The following is a 22,907-nucleotide window of genomic DNA, read 5'->3' on the forward strand; positions in this document are numbered from 1 at the left end:
CTCTTTATTAAAAGAAAGATTTTCAGAGATGCCTCAATGGTGCTTCCTTGTCGTGTGTATAGAGCATATTATTCTTCCACAGTTCTTGTTTCCCCCCAAGGACAGACACATTCATGTTTACATTAAAAAAAATCATAGCACAGCCCATTGCAAGTCAATATAAAAACACCAGAAAAATAATACTATTGATCCAAATACACAGGCCTGATAAAGCTTGTGCCCTGAGTGACTTAGTCTTACAAAGACTAAGCAAGGCAGTGCTCAAGTCTTTCCTTTTTCTAATTGTATTCTGCTTTCTTTATCCTCAGGAACAACAACAACAACAAACAATAAGAACTGACTCTTCACGTCTACATGTCCTTTTTTTTTGTGGATTAAAAAGCTCTACTGTAGGATATTTATCCTTTTTAAACAACCATGCTGGATTAACAGCATTTCCTCAAAACCTTTTTTTTTTTCTCTGCCCATAACACTGATCAACAGTAGAAACATCTAGAAAAATTTAAACATATGTTTTACTTCTCATCATATTAATGTTGACAGGTCTCCTTTATCAGTACTTTAATTAACAGCAGGTAAGGGAGGCAAAGTGAATCTGACATGCTATTACTTCTACTTGATTTGAAGTCTGCTTGAGAGACTTCTTCTCAACTCCTACTAGAAATCGTCTTATCTCATACATTCCCAGGATTACTGTTTCATGTAAATGTCATTTTTTGCTGTCCAAAACATTAAAAAAACCCACACCAGTGCAATGTAACTACTGTCTCTTTCTGAGAGACATGAGGGAAGCTGTATGCTTTTGATCAGAGACAAGATCCTGACTTCAAAGTAACACCTCATCTGTAAATATATTACACAGTACTCTCAGTAAAGAAGGGGGACTCCTTGATTTCAGATAACCTAAGGCTAAGATTGTGAGATTTGCCCATATTCTCAGAGTTTAAATCTTGGTGCTCTGAATACTTATAGAAAATTAGACAAAAAGAGCTTAGAATCCTGGGTTGTTGTCTTACAGATTCCAGTCCAAACCTTCATTGGAATAGGATCCTGGGCATCCCACATTGAGACGAGAATGCAGACAAATTACAAATTTCAGAAGCATTAGAGACTTTAAAAATTGTATTCTTCCTTCCAATGATAGAAAGCAGTCACAAATGCAAGCCTAGAAATACTCCACCACTAATTTAATTGGGATCTAAAGATTTTTCTACACCACTTTCAGTGACATTTTTTTGCAATTTCCTCCTTTCATTGCTGCACTGTAGAAAAGCAAAACAAAACTCCAAGTTATCTTCATCTACTCGAAGTCCATAGGGGAAAAGCATCCAGTTATTATATAATATGCTAAGCAGCTAAGCATCAGTTATGCAATTAATATTAACTATTTAAGAGCCAGCTACAATACTTATATTTGCACGTAGCAAGATAGTTTTGAGTCAAGTTTACCATCAACTGACAGTAAAATATGCAGGTAACACTTTCATCTTCAGGTATAGTCAGCAGAAAACAGCCTAAAACATTGAAATCTGTGACACTTCTCCACACAAATAGTTTCTTTCTGATCTAGTTATACTTGATAGTTTCATGACACTTTTTGTTAATTTAAGAAAATGTCCACCTATCTGAAATTCAAAAAATGTTTTACATGATTTAAAATGTTGTGGTATTTTAAAGTGCTTTTTCATTTTACTGAAGCCTCTCAACAGCAGGGAAACTGAAATCCCTGCTTCGCTGAAGTGAACTGTAAAAGTTGTTACTTCTAATTAGGGAATAAAACCTCTTAAAAGTTCAGGACTCTTACTAAGCTGAAGCGAGCCTTTGTTTCCCCCTTATCCACTGCTATGCTATGCATCTTCTCATTTCTGCTAATTTTATTCAGTGCAGTAAATACTCAGCAAGAAAAACAAAGAGTTCTTTCTCTGGATTTGAAAGGGCTCAGCTCCTCCTAGGTCTCTACACCAGCATTACTGAGCAACGTATACTCCTCAATAAGAAATTCAACATTTCCTAACCTTGTGGCATTGCAAATAATTACCTGTTTTTGGCAGTGGTAACCATGTATATCTGAGCATGAGCTAGTGTCCTACCAAGAATGTTCCAGTAAGAGACCCATGGTGAACTTGGCCCAACTAAGGCACTTCCCATCCTTTCTGTGCAAGAACTGCTAGCCTAAAGTAAAACGTTCCTAAAGGTAAAAATACACATTGTATTTTCTTGTGTTCAAGCTCTGAAGGAGACTAACAGCCATGGAACAAGATAACACAACACATGCCAGTAAGCCCTACAACATTTATATAGAATGTGAACCTACAAAGATGTTCATCATTTTCACAGAACCAGATGAGACACCTTCCAGGACTTGTGCTGTAAAGACCTGACAGTCATTGTTTGTGCCATTAGCACGGAATGCATATACCTGAACATGCTTGGTTGCACTCTGCCATCTCCATACTGCTCTCTTGCAGTGAAACTCCCACAACTTCTTGACAGGTGAAAAATTAAACAGTATAGCAGGCATAAAGGGAATTTGCAGTTTGTACAAGCCGAGACTAAACTGAAAAGCTAAAGGCATACCTGGAAACACTTTTAAAGTATATAAAATTCATGACTACTTTTCAGTTTGTAGCTCAGACATAAATACGTGTAATGAGCATATAACAGACATCTCACCTCACCAGCATGGATATATATCTCCTGCTTCACTCTCCCTTGGAAGCAGAGTGATTTAATGTGCTTTACTAGGTAAGTTGCCCTCAAGCAAAATAAATTTGATTTCTACTGCAATCAAAAGAATCTGAGCAAAATCACCTATCAACTCTCCCCTAGGTTCATCTATCCAAAAGTCCACTGCAATCTTTATTCTCAACAAATAGAAAAATTAAACAGGGCTTGTTCGAAGCAATTTTATATCTATCTGAAGGACAGGTATGAAGGCTGGTCTTGGACGTCCACATCTTTCACAAGCATCTCATTTCCTGATATATATATATATATTTAACTTTCTGTGAATAAGTTGCTTTCCTGTTTACACTTGTTTGTGCCTGTTTTCTAAGAGGAAACATCTGGAAAGCAAAGGAAAGACAGGGCACTCTCTGTATCCCTAACACTATGCCCTGCACCAGTCACTGTCAGAAAATTCTGAATGGATTCTCCTGCAAATAAACAAGAAAAAAAGAGCAGCAATGGGCTACAGGAAAATAAAAATAAAAATCAGCTTTTGAACAACACACTTTTAATTCTAAATCTGTAGGTGATGTTTTAAATAATTGCTCAGGCAAATTCATAAGCCCAGTCTTGGTGATCATTCAGCTGTAGTGTGCAGAGGTGCTAGACATTCTTAATTGCCCTTCCCTTCTACTACAGATCACTGCTTCATGAATTACATATAAAGCAGGAAAATCATTCCAGAACACATCCTTTGCTCAACAAAGTATGTTTTTGACTCATCCTACTCTTTACACGATAGTCAAATCATCCAATTCCTATTTTGGCACATTATTTATTAAACGATGGAATCTGAACTTTTTTCATGAAAGAGTAATTGAAAACTATGTTTTTTAATTCAGATGTGTGTTTATTTGTGTAAGCAGAACCTACACACTTATTAGTTCACATTAATTGAGCCATGTGACTATGACTTTTTACTAGTCACCAGTGAGAAAGACTGTCTAGAAACCACCAAATGCTTGCAACCGAACAGGTTATGATCAACCTGTCACAATGTAAACCTGATACAAACCAAAGGCATCTTGATTGATCTTTGATACTGAAATTACAAGTTCCTGTTGTTAAATTTGCAGCCACATTTTTTAGAGAACTAATAACAAGGCGCTCAGAAAGTATTCAGCCAGCACACAGTTCACACTTCTAGCTCAATTTCAGCCAACTTTAAACTTCAGGATGTATCATCACATATTTTGCTCTAGAATGAGGGAGATGTAGCTATCCAAACAGATCACATTGTGCACGCAGCTGGATGAGGGTGGAGGCCAGCAATGAAGAAAGGAATCAGAACCTGAAATTTTGAACATGGACTCTAAGAATCTGGTGTCTGACAATGAACTCAGAAATAGGTGTCGTGAAGATCATGAAGGAAATGTGTTTCAGCTAAGGCCCTCTGTCTTGCAGGATCCTCCATCCACAATAAAAATATACTCCAAAGTTTGGAAACCATCTTGGATCTGCAGAAACTGGCTGCAGAGAAGCTTTGAAAGGTGAATGCATCCAACTGTTTTAAGCTTAGGGAACTAGGGTATTTTGTTGTTGGTGTTGTTTTAGTATCTATTCTTCTATATGTTCCTCCTATCAAATTATTAGCAATTTGAAATTTGAAACACAATATTGAAAATCATAATGAAAAACCTTTCCAAAATAAATTTTCCCCAGAATGCACCTCTCAAAGTTTGGGATCCCTCCTTTAAAGACACGGTGCTGGAAATACACAGTCACTGACTTGTTCCCTAATTAAACATAAAAGAATCAGGCTTCCTTTGCCCAGGAACTCAGTACTGATGAAGTAATTTTCCTCCACTCTCCAACACCTCATAATCCCCTTCACTGTAACAATGAAACAAGAACATACCTGGCACTTTCTACAAGAAATCTGCATCTGTTTTCATACAATATTTTACCCCTAATTTGGGTAACAATTTGGCTTAATTGTGCCAAATTATCAGCAGGCCATCTTTTGCTTGAAATCATTTTCTTCTCTCCACCATCATTTTTACAGGCAGCTCAGCAGATAATTTTATGCTACTGCAGTCACACAAGGCAGATTCTAATATTGATCTGAATTTTTCAGTTGAATATGATTTGCATTCTTAGCCTGATCTATTTTTCTTTCTTTCCATAGAACATGATTTACATTCTTATGTCTGGCTGCTTCATTTTAAAGCCATCTTGAAGAAGTCTTTTTCTAATCATCCTTCTAAATTCATATGGGAATAACTCTTCGTACCAATGCTTAGGAAAGAAAAATCTCAAATAAACTGCTGCTATTCTTGCAGACTATAATGACTGGAAACTGTATTTGTTGATGGAAATTAGAGACTATTTTATAGCTTACTAATAATCTAGCTCTGGGACAGCTAATTACTAGGGATTGTCATGTCTGAATACTGAGGAAATGTATTCAATCTTCCGGCTAGCCTAAACAGGGAAAAAAAGCTACAGCAAAATCACCCAAAGATCACCCTTATGCTTTACCAGTCTACTGCAGGAAAAATTGTCTTGCATAAAGCAAAGGAGATACATTTTCTTCAGACTCAACACAGGTGGGTCAGGGAAAATGAATTTCCCTGTAACCATGCTCTATTCCTACCCGGCCTTTCCTACTCACCAAACACATGTCAGAAGGAACGCTCATTCATACGTATGGAGGTGGTCTCATCCCAGTGACCTCCTGGACACTCTATATCTGCTTCCAAGGTCAGCTTCTCTTTCATGAGACACAGAATTTAATCACTCAGCTGACACAAACTATTACAAGCTATTATCAAAACAAAGGGAGAACTAATAAAATTCAAGGTGTTTCATTCTCATTAATTTTGCCCAAGTATATAAGTACGTGTGAGACAAGAACTGAGGCTGTTGTAACCATAATGTAACATTCAACTTTTAAAATGCTCTTCTTTTTTGGCTGAAAAATACTCAAGTGCAGAGTGCCTGCCTAAATCAGCCCCTTTTCTTGCAGAACATGCCCTCCACCACAAAATGTACTGCATGCATCTCAGAGGGATTTCTTAATAAAAGGGAAATAAACGGGCATTTACAGGTCATGAAAAAAAAGTATCATACAACGCATGTAGTTCAGAATTTAGTCTATCACTAGAATTAACTAGTTGATCCTACACAACATTGCAATCTAAAAATCAAACATTTGATCTAAATTGCATTTATCTGAGCCATAATTCATCAGGCTTCATAAATGATTAAGCCTTGTATTTGCCCAAATAGAGCTGAAGCCCAAAGCTTAGCCATCTTATAGTCCAGATACAGTAGGTTAAGAAATTATTATAATAATAAAAAACTACAGGGACAGATTCAGATCTTTGGTGAGACAAAAAACCCTCTAGAGGGGACTGAACCGGAGGTGTCTGTCTCTTCATTGATTAAATACTGAGTGGATGATGATGAGGTTCCTAACCTACTCAGTCAGAAGGGATGAATCTGTGCCTGAGCATCCTCGGTTCTCTGCCAAATTGGGCTTTTTAACCTATAACATGCTTTACATCAATACTTCATTAATGCTCATGTCAATATGCTCAGAGATTGCTGCAAAGTCTTCAGTGTCACAGCACAAAGTTTACCTTTTTCTTGGCAAAGGGAGCAAGAAAAAAGAAATGTGCAAGAATTTGGCTAAAATTGCACTATATGATACTTTGGACTGTTTCATATATGATTTTTTTTTAATTACTGTTGCTCTTTTAGTACATTTCTTTTTTGTTGTTATACTTTCAGACTGACATTTTTGCTTACCAGTCTTATTACTTCCAAAGACCACTAATTTTTTTTAATTTTATATTTTGAGATGTTTTCTTTCCTCATTATTTTAAAGTGTTAAATAATTATTCTGCTCTTCCAGCTATCATCACACAAGTAATGGGCTGATTTTCTACAAAGGTCAGTCCTTTGAACTGTGAGGTACAATCATGGGAATAGAAATGAGGTTCGTCAGCTTCCCTGATTTCTCAGTCTCAAGAAATTGCATATTTCTGAAAAAACTGTTCAAACTGTTAATTAGATTAGAAGATAGATTTGATCTTCCAAAATACTGATTGCTCCTCCACGCTCCTGTCTTATTCTCTGTACTACTGCATTAGTGCCTTTAACACTCAGCATTCTTCTTTTCCCAATACTGATCTCAAATAATTTATTCTTTCCTATTTACTATATTTTGTCAATGAAAATATTACAAAATAAGGAAGAACAGGAACCTAAACATGTGCTTTTAAAGATATCACCAGTCCTATCATAAACAGCTAGGCTTTGGAATTGATTTCTTATGAATATAAAATTAATATCATCAAAAAATACATTTTTACTTCTATGTGTATCACATAAATAGTTGTTGTTTGGAACTGGGGTGAAAGTTCCTCTATTAACAGCTTTTATCATTTATTTCAGTTCTTTTAAGCATCTTTGGAGGATGCCGGTATTTTTTACTACTAAGTTCATTTGTTTATGAGTGAGTTCAGATGCCACTTCATACATAGCAGTTATTTTGTGTATCTATATAGAGAGATATAAAAAGAAAGATGACAAGTCCAGCAGCTACTAAATTTTAATGTGGCGATGTAGAATCCCAGTTTGCATTGCATGCACTGGATTGTTTGTACAGACTCTGTAAGATTTTTAATCCATGCAACTGATAGTCTTAAGAATCAACAAGATGCTTAATTAATTAATTATTATTAAATTATTATTTAAAATGACATGTCTTAAAACCATCACTAACACCAAGGCAACAAATTTCACTGAGATAGCAAGTGAATGACTGGAAAACATAATCCAGTTCAGGAATATAATGTACAGACAGTTTCAAGACATCTCTAAATTTTATACAACGCATGCATGGTATACTTATGTCTTATGGTATACTTATATAGAAGACTAAGTCTAACGCCCTAACAGCTAAATAGTCAAGATTCTGAGAAGACTCTTGAGTGCTCATTATCATAGTGCATTATTGGCTCAGTCTTCAATGCTGCCTTTCCTGCATTCATTACTCTCACAATGAATCAAACAGAAAGAAACAGAAGAAAAGTTACATCTCTGTACAAGCAGGAGAACCTTTTCTACCTGTGGGAGCAAGGAGATTTGGAGAGATGCAAAGTAACGTGCAGAGGATGGTCAGTGAAACGTAACTTCTGCAGTGTGACAGCAGCAACTGTGTGCAAGTATCTATGTATTATACAGCGCAACTCTGTGAGCAGCCCCAGGACAGAGTAGAAACTGTCAGTTGAAAGACTGAATCATAATCTTATGGCAAATATATAACTGCTGTTAATATTGGGATACTTCACAAGTACACCAGAAGAAAAGGGATTTGATGTGAGAAGGGAGGTGTGAGAGACAAGGCGTATGGTTATCTGTAAGATATGCAGTGATAACCTTGTTTTTGCAAAAAGAGAGAAGACAGAAGAGTTAGGAATTACTTGATTAGAAGACATTTAACAATCTTTGAAGGAGGAAAGGAGAAGATGCCTTCCATATGAAAAATAAATCTGGTTTGACACACGCAGTGGTAAAGATAAGGAATCTTAGTTTGGAAAAAGCTATGAACACTGGATATATTTCCTGAGAACCGTCTGCTCCCACACTAACATGCTACTTCTGAGGGACACAGTCACAACTATCACAACTTCAAAGACTGACCTTCTAGTATTTGGTCTGCTCCTTTGTTACCTTCTCAGTGTAGAGCTTGCTTCTTTGCACATACTTGTCCCAGTGCAACTTGCTCTGGTTCCCCAATTTTTTCCATCTGTCCAGAGCCTAAGAATGAAAGGATATTAATTAGACAAGAACATCAGTTTAACTCATAGTCTGGTACATGAGGTCAAGCAAGGACTGCCTATGGGCTAACGTGACCGAAGACAAAAGGAACACTTCACTTCTGATCTGAAGATTTTCTAAAACTCAAAGAGTTTGAACGGAGACAGGGGGAGCTTATAGCTGCACTGCAATATTATATCATTGAATGCCTTAAAAAATACACAACACAAGAGGCTGTGCAATGAAATGTTAAAACATTCTCCAAACAAGCTCCACAATCACGAATACAGAGCAACAGAGAATGTCATATTTAGACTTATTCAAGTTCTCTGAGTCACAAATTAGCACTTTTAAGAGCTTATCTTTTTCCCAATTGACTTTAATCAAGTGTTTCAGAAGCTGGAAAATGTTTTAAGTGAATAGAGCTCTTAAGCAGAGAGCCTAGGGAACAGAATAGCAGCTATTTTGCACTTTCTTTCAATGTTTTTGATTTTTTTCTTTGTTCTTGCATTTTTATGGTTTTTAACATGAGTGAAGAACCACAGCTGTAGGTTTCACAAATGAAAGAGAGGTGCAGGCAGAAAGAGACCCCTAGGGGGAAAAGTTCAAGAAAAAATTCAAAATAATTTTCTTGACAGTGCCAAGCTGATGATCCTTCAAGTGTTCACTTTGCTGTGATCTCCAGCGCACTTCATGTAGACAAGAGACTGATATTCTCTAAATGACAGCATCCCAGTTTTCTAATATACTTTTTAAATAGTACTTTAGAAGAAAATGATAATAAAGAAAGGAAGAAAAAATGGAAACACTTCAAAATGCAGGTTTTCAAGGGACTTCAGCCAAATGAATTCAGGTAGCCCAGGTTACCTTTAAGGTAAATGGTCCTAGAAATATAGTAGCCAAATATCTTTCCCATATTCTGTCTCTTATAAAAACATGAAACTTTCCCAAAAGCCCCACAGAAACGTAACCTTCATCCTAAGGTTATACCTACACTCATTTTCATGGTACTTGAGCGACACCAGGGAGGAACTCCTAAAACTAAGGAACTAACAGTGAAAAAAATCATCATTATTACAAAATAACTTTGTCTAATAAAAGCTTATCTGTAAAACTACATTTGAAAAGTTTCTCAAAAAATATAACTCATTTCATTAAATTGAGGAAATAAAATTAGGTACCAGAGCTGACAAGACTAATGACAACACAGTTCAGTGCAGTCCCAGTGCCCAATGGAGATTAGATTATCAGAGCACCAACACTGAATTGAGAAATGTCTTTTGAAGTCCTTATGATTTAACAATTAATAGGAGGATTTGTTTGATAGCTAGATGCAGTCAGATAAAAAGGACATTCCGTTCCAATTGCCCATTATTTTGACTGCAACAGATTAACAGCATACTTTGAAGCATTTTATATCCAAACCTGCATAATTGGAAGTGAAAAAATTCAATTCACCAACTTCGCTACATTTAAAAAAGAATACTGAGTTATCTTTTAATAACAAATGTGCAACTCTTCATGACTTTGAACAGAAAGGATGAAAGACACGAGTCAAACCTGGGAACCAGTGATGGTCATTTTCTTCTATCAATTTTAATACTTACACAATATTTTTATGATGGATTGCAAATATTTTATATTGCTCACACTGGTATATATTGAACCAGCTGGTAAACGTTCATACCACTGAAGTCATTGGGAAATATCTTTCTTCTTTCTGAGAGCTATTCTTTATTAATTGGGTCTCCTGATCCTAACCCTGATAACTGCTAACAGCAAAGGGATCAAGAGATCTGGGACTGTGTCTGATCTGAGTTACAACCACTGAATGTGATCTGAATATTTCATTATAAGACTTAATTTTGTGCTGAGAGACAATATTACTTTTTCTTATCTGTACCTCCCATTGAATGCTTAATGCTTCTCTCACTCCTTTCTCAAAATCTGCTTCAGATTCACCCTGATTTGTTTTCAGAAACTTCTCTGTTTCATAAAAATTAGAATAGTTTAGATATTCCTATTGCATATTTATCTAAAAAATGCCATTTTGTGATGAGAATTAAAATTGCTAAAAGCGATAGAGCTTTCAATATATAATAGAATAGTTACATTGGAACAATATTGTCAGTCCAGTGAAAGCCAATTCTCTCTGGCCCTCAGCTGAAGCTGCACTATTTTCTTCCACAGACAGACTTTGAAAATTACTTTTGTGAATGACTGTGCTTTCAAGCAGAAAGAAAGAAGTCTGTGCATTTGTAGTGGATAGTCTTTCATAATCATTCTGCTTACATGGTATTACCGAGTGGCAAACAGCAGTGGATATGGAGTAATAAACACAAGATTTTCAACTTTGGGAATTGGTTCCCATTGATTAAATACATTTTTAATTGCCTTAGTATTTGTCATCTTGGCCATGACGTTTTTCTGAGCCAGACACAATAGTTATACATTTCCTTTGAAAGATAAAAGTTGGCTTTTTTATATAACTTTGTTTGCCTCAGGTTTGAAGCCTTATAGAAAACATCAAATATACCAACGCTTGACAATAAAATCAGGAGAAGTGGCAGTTTTGAATATTTATTCTACAACAGTCAGAAGGTTTTTTTGATGCCTACCTCAATGATTTCTTACAGTATTTTACTCATAGAAATGGTTCTTTGCTTTACACATGCAATGAAAACTCCCCAAAGATATTTTAAATGAATAATTCAAACAATAACTGACAATATAATTGTGTACATTTTTTCAAGTTGGCACATTCACTTTATTCCTTCAACTATGAACCAAGTTATCGCTGTCTATGATATTTATAAAAGTTGAATAAATAAACTTGGTAAAGATGTTCTTGTTTTTTTTTACTATTATTATTATTATTTTTATGCTGTATTTGCTTTTCCAATTATTTTAGTTTATTGAAAACCTCTGGTAGCATTTGCCTACCATCTTTGGTGTGATTTCAGCTATACTAAGAAAATACAGAAACAATGACAATTAAATTGCCTTATCAATTTTTTTGCAGCTTATTAAGTTGTTTTATTGTAAAGGAAGATTAATATCTTTAGATAAAATAGGAAAACACATAAGCAAGAGTCCATGAATTAAAGCTGTGATATCAGGTACATACGCACCTTTTGAATGAATTCTTAAGGAGACAGAACTAAATTAAATTGCATATGTATTGAAGTGAAATGAAATAACATGCTCAACAAACAAGAATGAAAATACTAACACGGAGCTAGAAAATCTTCATGTGCCGAAGATTCACTTTGAGAATGAAATAAGTTTTAATTAACCCTTAAAAACAGGACAGCCAAAAAGCTACAAAGACATGAGAAACTCACTAAGAATAAAAATCTGCTTGGGATGAAACAAAAACATAAAGGCAGATTTAAGAAAAAACAAACAAGAAAGGAACAGCTACGAAGATAGCAAATGGAGACCAGGACACGGAATTATGGCCTACAATGACAGAAGGACTTTGAAGTTATGAGCTTGGCAGCATCGGCAGAAGAAGAGCTCATATAAAAAAGGAAATATGGATGGAAGTGTGTTCATGTTAGGAAAAAGCATCCTCTCCTTTTTTACCTGTGCAGTATTAACAGCCAAGCACCAAATTCCATTTAGACTACAGGGCAACTCCTGAGCTGCAGATGCAGCACACAGCTCCCACAAGGTACTTCTCACAAAGCCCATATGGCTGGTGCCATTCCTGACACAATGTCTTGAAATACATTTAGAGTTTGTAACTACACTGCCTTCCCAAGAGCTATGCCAGTGAAACACCAGATTTGGGAAATAGACTGGTTAGATCTGCTAGTATGTGCAGAAAGTACAGGTATCTAACATAAAGAAGTTATGAATCCATATTATTCAGAATATAAAATAAGATTCAAATTTGACTGTGGTAATCACTGAGTGAAAACTGAATTAGATAAATATCTATGAAAGAGGCTTTTGGCAATGATTTTTAACTCAACATTAACAGCAGTGCTACTAAGCCTGAGAAACCCAAGTAGATAACTGGTGGTAGACAAAGTCACACATCATGGCTGACAACTTGAATGAATAGTTAAGTTTCAGTAGATCGATTATTACATTTTAGAGGTTAAAAAAACCACCACCAAACTCTCCTGGGATCAGTGCCCACTCCCACAGTTTTCAGCCAGACACTTATGTTTAAAACTATTTTGTTCAGAACTCAGACATCTGCTTTGCTATGCGTTTATTTTGCAGGTTTTGTGGTAGAGGGACTGTCAAAGGATGAGGTCACTTGTGTAAAATTCTTGGCTGCCTCTGTCTTTTTTGCTTCTAATTTATTAACTTATTTAACCTATTGAGAAAGACATCTAAAAAATTTGCTCATATCTTACCAGAATTCAAACTAAAATAAAGGACATACTTAAGTATTTAATGGAATGAAAGCAACACTCTTCACTTGTTTGTTTACAGTAGACTTAAATCAAACTGAGTTCATTGCACACAATGAGGCAAGACAAAAAAAATCAGCCACAAAATACAGATTTTTTTTATATTGCAGCAACCTACCAAAGCAAAAGGACACACCAGCAAAGGGTGGTCATCATTTATAGTGCCACTGGATTCTGGGAAAAGCTTTATAACATCTTGAGTTCAGAGAGAATGTAAGTTCAAAGGGCAGAAGGTTGCTTGAATTGATCTCTAACTACTAACACAGGAAAGGAGGAATGTACTGGAAAAAGGAAGAAGTCAAAACAAATCTAAATCAGAGGGATTTATATGCTGGTAGCAAATGAAGCTGCCATAAAACCTTGCCTAGTAAGGGTATTAATATCAATGCATATAGCACTGTTGGGGAGGAATGTGTCCCTCTCTTAAAAGCAAAGAACTTCGCAGCCTTTATGTGTTCTGCTGCCCTCATAAATGATGCTTTGCAGCATTGATTCTGTCAACACTGTTCCTAATCCTGACATTTTCTGACATTTCCCATTTCAAAAAATAAGAAGAGTTAAAATTTTTTAGCTTTGACCTTGACATAATGAACTGATGGATCACTGCAAGGAAATGGAGATAGCAAGATCATATTAGTTCCAATCCTTCCTTTTGGTGCTATCAAAACTGCAGATTACAGCTTTTTACCAGAGATGTCTGGAAAAAATGTATATTCTTTACTATAGCGTGGCAGGGGGGAGAAGGGACATGTGGGGGAAGCACATATAAATATCTCAACTCAAACTGCAATAGAAGTCTCCTGAATTATTTTACATTTAGAAGTTTCCAGAAGAAAATACATTACAGGACAAGCAACTGAGTGGTTTGGGGTTGTTGTTGTTTTTTGATTATTTTTTTTTCCTGCTTGCCCAATTTAACTACATCCATCCATTCTAAATGAATATCAAATTCAAGATCCAGAGTTTCCTTTGGCGCTATGAATAAAGCAGGTTGTTACTCAGTCTCCTGGACACGCAAGAGCTTGGCATTTGGAATACTTAGAACTTGCTTCCTGCTAAGCAAAAATCTCAACTGACGTTTCTCGTCTGATGTGTCAGATCAACAATCAGTGTGGGGCACGGCACGTCACCAGAGTGCTTACGCAGATAACACTGCTCACCAAAAATTAATAATCCAGTTTGGAAGAATTTGGAATAAAATGCTGAGGTACTGACATGCATGTAGCATATCGTACTTAGAAGTGTCTACTCTCTGTGATTCAGGGATGAGCCAAGCCTGGGGACAGACAAATGGCAGACAGAAAACTTCTTTTTTCTCTCTTACAAGTAAAAGCACATCCTAAAATACAAAAACTTTATAGGAAACTATAAAATGTGCAGATGTGATACAGACACGTTTCCACCTTCTATTAATTAAGAGATACGTCCTTGCTGTATTGCAAGACCTATGACCACCTTCACACACTGTGCAGATTGAGAACAATGACAGCCAACACCCTGACAGAGCAAACAGTCTGTCTCCAACCATTCAGGATTAATAGAAGATGAGACTAAATTGTGAGCAGCATCATTTCTAAGGATGTAACAAGCAGTCAATAACTGGCAGCATCATTTGTACTTTCAAGACAACTTCAGGAGCCATAGCAATGGACAATGAGAAAACATCATCCTTTAGGAACTGTATGATGTCTGGTTGTCTGCCTTACACCTAAATTGGTCATGAGCCATGCTTCATCAGAGTAACCTGAAAAAGGTTTCACAGGGATTTCACTAGACTCATAGTTCACCTATGAACTGGGTCAGGTGAACTTCTGTGACCAAGTTGTCACGCATAGCAATTCTCAGTGAGTTTCTGCAGGAAAGAAAAAGGGAATGCTGAAGGGAAAAAGACCACAAGGACAGCTGATAGTGTGGGGAAGAAAAAGAGCTAAGCAAGTGGCAAATGGGAAAAATAAAATAAAAATAATGAGGGGACATTAAAGGCTGAAAGGTAGGAAAAGGCAGGAGAGAGGAGAGACGGAGAACGAATGTAACTGGGATGAAACTGCGAACGAGATGGCTGAAAATACTTAAGGACTCTTACTGTCATTTTAGCCCTTTAAGTTTGTCCATGGGTTTCTTCCATACAAAATAACTAATTTTGAAAGATTTGATCTGTCTTGTTAACAAGACTTTCTTCCTTCGCTTCCATGTGAAATTACTGGCTCCCTTCAAGTAATCGTAGATAGGTCAACGTTCACAGATTCCACAAGTGGAAACAAAAATCCCTGCACTCATCCAGCTTGGGCCAGGCTTCCTCTCTCAGTCCCTGTCACCTGCCCTCTCCAAATAGAAGCCTTGGCAGGAATCTTCATGCAGAGCTGGAGGGAGGCAAAGGATCTGAACTGCAGAAAGCCATCTGCAATATAGGTAACATCCTCCAGAGCAAAAATATTGTAACCTTTTGACAAAAAATCCAGGCCGAGCTTATCTCCAAGCTCCTTTCATGAAGAAATCTAGAGAACTAAAAAACTGAAGCAGGGCAAGCACCTTAGATCCATGTGGCCATTTTCCCACCTCTTCAAAGGAGCACAAGGACAAGTCTCCAAAAAGGCCGACAATGCTGGTTTCAACATTGCTTATCTGCAGCATGATCTATATTGGCAGTTCTAACTTAAATCTACTACTATGTCTTCCAAAGAGGGGCAAATGCTTAAATAAATCTTTTGTTCCTGTGATCTGCATTAGCACTTCATTTACTCTAAAACAAGTGCAAAATTTAGCCTGATTTAACAGGCATCTAGGAGAGACGGGAGTAACAAGAGATCTCCAGGACTGCCCCAGAATAGCTTGCAGCAAATGTCTTGGGTCACTGCGTTCAGAACAAAGATAGATTTTTCCATGTTGCATACTAGTTGCTCTGTGTCTCCATCAAGACTTACTGCAGTTAGAGAGACCTAGACTGGACCTTTTTGCCCGTCAAATAGGGCTGCTTTCCCACACTTTACAGGTCTCACACTTCCTTCTGGTTGCTTGATGACAACCAAAAAGGGAAACAAGAGGAAGAGAACTCAAAACAAATATGCCCACCTGCATTTTCTCTGCCATTTTGGACAGGAAAGTTGTTCTTTAGAGTCATCATATTCCATTTGTAAAATTGCAGTACCCAGTGCAACAAAAATTCCTGAGAATTATCTCCTAGAAGATATTCCATGCGCCACAAAGGAAGAGAGAAGTACACGACTACATCAAGGAGAACCACATTGTGTTGTAAACAGCCATGTCAGTAGGAAAAGGCTGTTTGCTTATTTTTATTTTCCCTCTAAAATTGCAACTGTCGTGTAAACTCTTCAGTAAAAAGATCAGAGCCAGTCACTAAAGTGCTAGTCAGAAATGCCAGGCACCGCAGAAATCAGAATTTTAATTTGAGTTCTGAACAGAACGAAGCCTTAACACAGCTCTCAAGCTATTTAAATACAGAAAAAAAATTAGCAGAATGAATAAAAGAAAATAACACAGCTGGCAACTATTTAAAAAGGAAAAGCCAGACTGAGTTTTTGTAGGTTCAAACAGGGATGTTCAGAAATAAGTTCTTATAAACTATGCAAAATCAGATGTTGTATAAATAAACAACTGTATATCTATTTATCTACCCGGACCAACGCTTTGACAATAATTAATCATAATGATCGTTTCTCCAAGAAAACTCAAAATTACTTAACTCTGAAAGAGCCTACAAATGTTTGGTTAAGATCTAACGTATATATACATATTTATACGCATGCATTTGAGAGCAATTTAGCGCAAAGTTCTTTTAGAAGCATCTCTTCTTTCTGTGTAATATTTATCTTCAGAAGATTATTTTGTAGTGTCTGGGAAGACTAAATTAGGCAAAGGAAATTTCCAGCTACTAAAACCAACATCCAGTTTTGTTTTGGTTTTTTTGTATTTTTTTTATTTTTTTTTTTTACTTTTAATAGTTTTTGGACTCCAGAAACATAATAGCTTCTCAAAGAACACAGATGGACAGCCCTGCCCTCACACAGGGCTGACTAGCAGCAGCTGTCCAACATATGTCCTTCAGTTCTCAAGTAGTTTATTTTGCCATCAGAGCATTACAAAAAGCATTTTTTCCCACTCTGCAGGCAAAAGACTTAAGTGGGTCAGGATCAGCATATTAACCTGAGCTCCTTAGCATCCTGCACACTTACAGTTCTACCTCCCTGAAGAAATGTATTCTTTTTGGTACAGAATCCCAGTATTATTCAGCAGAACGTATCTGGCAGAAATGACGTATCTGATTTTTTAAAAATGAGAGAGAGAAAACAAGAAGGTAAAATGGAGGCACACTAAATTCCAGATGCACGACAGCCTCTGTTGCAAGCCCAACCCAACCCCCAGTTCAGAAGTGCAGAGCCACTCTGTTTCTGGTATAGGAACTTACTGGTCCTTGGCCCGTGTGCTGCCTGTCAGCCAAGGACTGTCCCAGGAGAGCGCCTTCTGGGAGCCACTTCCTTTAGTTTCCTGCAGATGTAACTCATCTCCTTTTTAACAAGCAGGGGAGCTCTACTTAGCAACTTGCAAACCAAGCTGGAGGTTTATCCAGTCACCCATTCCATTTAATGGGTAGTTGATTTTTAAAAACCAAGCAAACAGTTAATATTTTGAATTCCACGTTCAGTGTATTTATCCTGCCAATGTTTTCTAAACCAATGCAACAGGTAGAATTTTTCAAGCTATCACAGCTTTAAAAGCACAGGTTCCTGTTTAAGACTCTTTCCTACAATATTGAGTCTAATCGTTTCCAGTACCAGTGAACAACTTAATAGGCTGCAAAAACTTGATAAGACAATGTAATTGCCAGCTTTTATATATGTTCTTAAAATAGCTACGTTCCTCATAGAGGTTGCACAGGATATAAGTGTTAGCAGAAACAATTAAAGAACTGAAACAATAGAAGCAGATTAGAGAATTACAGCATGCTTAAACTATACTAAATTCCAAGCAAAATGTCATTACTCCTTGCCTTGCCCAAACAATGATTTTAGATACTGGAGCAAATTACTCAAAACCAAAAAAAATGGTTCGCTATGAATAATGAAGATAATATTTACTGAAGCTACAAGAAAAATAGGTATAAAAGAATCCTTTATCAGTTCAGGTAACTGAAGCTCCTGAAATGAAGCTAGTGAACTTTATCGTAAACATTTCAGGCATTCAAGCCAGTGGAAAAATAGTCACTTACTTGCTCCAAATAGTGGTGTTTGACATACAACCAGTTAGAATGTATAATTTAAGTATGTGAAGTTATTCCCATTCCTGGTGTTAATGTTTTGCACATGACTCTTCCTTTGTTTTAAAGCCCAAGCCTTCAAAATCTGGTGCCATGATTCTGTCATGGTTGAAGAGAAGTACAGTTTCAAGTATATTAGATGTGGCCTCAATGAAAATCCATGGTAACATTCTCATACCTATTTTATTCTAGTAACACTACTTGAACACTTAGGGCTCGCTTGTCTACACTGTTTGAAAGATATTCTCCATTCTTACCAAAAGTAAAAAATCAGCTCCCTTAAATAATAATAGCTCTATGAAAACACAAATAGGATTCAAGAACAAGTTTTTCCTCTAGTCTTGACTTCTATCAATATCTTACATTTTCTTCTGTGTATCTCTTGATCATACTTTAATATATGCTTTTTAACAGTGTTGACAGGAAGCAGGATAGGTTAACTGTTCTATTATGCATCACATTAATAGACAGCAAGGTTTTACAGGTGGAAAAAAGGGTAAAATAAAAGAGTCTGTAGTAAAGTGATTTGGAAGACACTAAATTCATCTTACATCCCAATCAATCTGCAAATGAAAAGATACTTGACTCAAGATGTCAGGAAAGTCAGACAGGTATCTGATCAACCCAATGAAAATCCTTTAATAAACTCAAGCTACGATGAATACTGTAACCTTACTTGAAAAAACTGCATGCCTTATACTCACAGGGATAGTAATAGATAGGAATTTTGATGTCTGAATACCTGATCAAGGCATTTCTTTGTTTCATGAAAGCTCTATTAAGTATTTAATCAAACAACACTATTCCATTAAAAGACAAGACCTCTGAAATAATGATCCCCCATGCCCGGAAATTTCTAGAATTCATGACTAGAAGAATCCTGAATATCTGTCTGATGCAATAAGTCTGCATAAGGAGAAAATGATCATATTAGAAGGAGATTGCCTACCAATACTTCTGCTGATTTCCTGCAACACAAATTTATGCTGTTGGGATAATCAGCATGAAATGTTATGCATGTAAGTGCAGTGAAGACAAAGCAGATGGAACTGCTTTACACTTCTATCTTTGCTCACCTGACAGTCCAGCTCAACCTTAAATGTTTCTAGTACATTTGATAATCAGATCCTTCATTACCTTATGCCTCCAACTGCTACATTACAGAATGCAACTGGGTAGTCTGATACATTAAGGATGTTTAGCTCTTATTTCAATCACATCCAGAAGCTGCAAACCAGTTGCTGCTTAGAAATCAGGCTGCAATCAAAGTCGTGCTCAGCTTTATGTTAGCTTTTTCTCTCAAGTTAAGGTACCAATGAAATCTATTAAAAAGCACGAGGAAAGCCAGTCTAGCTTTCTGTCTCTCTCAAATCCCAGATGGGCTTTCTAGTCCATGCTTCGCTCAGAGACCTTGCAGTTACTAACGGCACTGAATCCCAAGCAGTTCCATGTAAAGCTGTCCCAGGTTGCTTTAGGTAGCATCTCCAGAAGTTATGCAACACAGAGCTCCACCATTTGTCACTCTGAACAACATTTATCCCCTATGGGAGGGGAAAGCTGGCCTCAAGCCTCCAGAGATGTGTGCAGGTGCTGCCCACAGCACTGTGCAAGCACACACTGCGGCTTCCTCCTGTGCAGGAGCCCAGCACTCAGCCAGGGCCAGCATAACCCCACACCACAGCCATGGTTTCCTTTGCTCCAGCTGCAGTGTAGGTGTATTTTGTTCTGGCACAGCAGGCATTCACTTTGCATGCTGTAATTCTGCTTTTAGCTGGAAACTCTGCAAGAAACTGTATGCAAAGCAGACAGAGAAAACGCAGGGCAGAGAAGGTATGATGGTAAAAGTTGAGGGCGTTCCTTCTCACTAGGAATGAGCATGTATCACTCCATATTAAAAACATATGCTGAAACATACAACTCATCTGGGAATTAACCTTCACAGACAACTCATGCATTTCAGTGGAAAATGCTCACTGATGCCAGGACAGAGTTATGCCTTACTGATGCTGAACAATATGGCCAAAAACCCAATGAGAATAATGCTCTGTCAGCTAATGTCGATCTGTTGGCTTAACTTACTCTGGAAATTGGGTGAAGAGGGTATTTCAGGGAAGTACTGCATTCATTCAATACCAGGAAGTCCTGGAATCGCTGAGTGATGCAAGAACACCAGCACCTGCTGCGCTTTTCCTGAAAGCTCGTCATTTGCCTCATGGAAAAAAAGAGACAGACAGAGGGAGGGGAGGTGTTGAGTCCTAGCGTGGGTAGTTGTGTAGCTGACATTTAGCAACAGTAGGCTGACTTTCTATGCTGAAAAGTGAGCCAGAAAGGCTCAGAAGAAAGTCTGTAATACGTGAGAAATACTGCAAAGAGATAAACTAAAATATTAGGCAAAGAAACACAGCAATTTCTATTTAAATGACAAGATACAAAGTTTGGAATAAAGTAACTAAGGGTACTTCCTTCATTGCTTAGGCTGCAAATCAAGGTCATGGTTCACCGTTTGGTTCTTTATGAAAGACTGTAAACCAGACTCTCAGCTTGTGTGCTTTGTCCTAAGTGATCCCATCCCACTTTCCACCAGCCATGATTGTGGCCTAGGCACATTATTAGATTTACTGAGATAAAAGATATGTCACAGTGTCAGGAATATGTCTGCTTGCAAGAGTTAAAATGAATAAATAAATCTAATTTCAGAGCAGCTCCTGATCTCTGGGAAGCTACTACAGCAGTGACAGTGATTACGATGGCAAGCAATGATAAAACTTGCCAGCAAATACAACGAACATCTGAGACTACAAAACAAAAAAACCTGTCATTTAAGACCCACCATTCCATTTTGACATTGTCTGTTCACATCTGAACAGGTGCTCTGAGACACGATGCAGGAAAGGCCTCTCAGTCCATGAATATTTGACACAAACTGATTTGTTATCTTCAAGATAGAATTTTCTCTTCCAGTACTAAAATTTCTATTCTCAGCACTGATCCTATGCTCTGGCGCTCTGTTGCCCATCACCTAAAATAGAGCTTTAAGGGTATTTTTACACAAAAGAGACGGTACCATTGTTCATCTGAGGCATAATTTACAATACCTTTGAGCCTAAATGAGCGGTGCCTTGGTTTGATCTACGTTGACCTATCATACTTTTGTTTCAGTTACATGTATGCTTTGATAAGCACTGTAGACACTCTCCTGATGTTGTGAGCAGAAGTTTTTGAAAAATGTCAAAGAGAACTTTCTCAGGAAAACTGGAGAAAATCAGAGATTTTGAAAGCCACATCATCCTTAGCAGGAAGGATGCAGCTAGACAACAAATAGAAAGGTAAGAAAGCACTTTTCCAAATTTAGCTAGTGAGAAAACACATAAACATGTCATGATTCTAGACATTATAAAAAAGACAAAGAATAATAGGAAAAAAGGCAGCACCTGTGAATAATTTAAAGAAAGGCCCACACAGATTTCAGTAACATACAGATCTACTGCCTTCAGTCCATGGCTTCCCTCCCTCCCCAGTAAACTTTGGGATCTTTCCTGTTGAATCAGAACCATTGCCACCAGAATTCTACATTAATATTCCCACCATAAAAGCACAACTGTTCTAACAGAGAGCTTGCAGCAGAACAGCTCTTATCTACAAAAGAGAATATTATTAGGGGCTCCAAGAAGTAGATGGAAGGATGTTGAAAAAAGAACTGAAATCCGCTGCAAGAAGATAAATTATTTACACAGAATTCCATCTAGGAGCGCAAAAATCTTTTTTAAAGTCACATTCTTTTAAGCCATTGATTTCAGAATAGGAACAAAGAGGTGATGAAAGATAAATGATAGTCTTAAAACTACACACAGTGCTCTTAGCAAACTAAGGGAAGAGTAAGGAATACAAACAGTATACAAAATGCTAAAAGCAACAAAAAGTAAGACTCGTCTAAACCGTATTTATTGGCATTAGTTTTCCTTTCAAAAATGTACAATTGCTCTTTAATCATAAGCACTTCACATTTAATCCAAGCTGTAACTTGGGAGTTCACTGCATACATGCCAACTTTCATATAAGTGAGACATGGTTATTAGGCTTTTAAATAAAATATGTAAGACTCAGAAAATGGCCGAGATCATTTGTGCATTTTAATTGAAAGAATACTGAGGAAAAAAAAAAGGATATTTTCAGCACATCACTTCTTAATAGGTCTTCTGGATTAAATACTAATTAATTTGGTACAAAATTTTGCTGTTAAATCGGCTACATGTCAGTGTATATTCTGAGTGACATTTAAATTATGAAGTATAGTGGGATTATCTCCACTCTTGCAAATTAACTCCTTATAAAAGTCAAAGTAAACATTATGTACTCACTAGAGATGGCATTAATCTCCTGTTTACTCTCTATACATATAGGTTGTCTCAGTCTATAAATACAATGCTAAGATCACCTTAAAAAAAAAAAAAAAGAGTTGCAAGTTTTAAGGCTGACTTGCAAAGATCCAGCCTCTACCTCCAATGACCAACCACATTAACAACTGTCTCATTGGGTTTATGTGCAGCTGACTGTATTTCTCAACAGCAGAGACTCAAATGAGCCTCCCATAGTGCACTAACAATGCTGACAACCTCCACCATCAGCTCACTGGCCCTGACTCATCTTAAAAACAGTGGAAAAACTACAGGAAGATGATGTATGGACAGAAGCTCACTTTCTATCTTACC

The sequence above is a fragment of the Excalfactoria chinensis genome, chromosome 11 (assembly GCF_039878825.1).
Source record: "Excalfactoria chinensis isolate bCotChi1 chromosome 11, bCotChi1.hap2, whole genome shotgun sequence".
Classification (NCBI taxonomy): Eukaryota; Metazoa; Chordata; class Aves; order Galliformes; family Phasianidae; genus Excalfactoria; species Excalfactoria chinensis.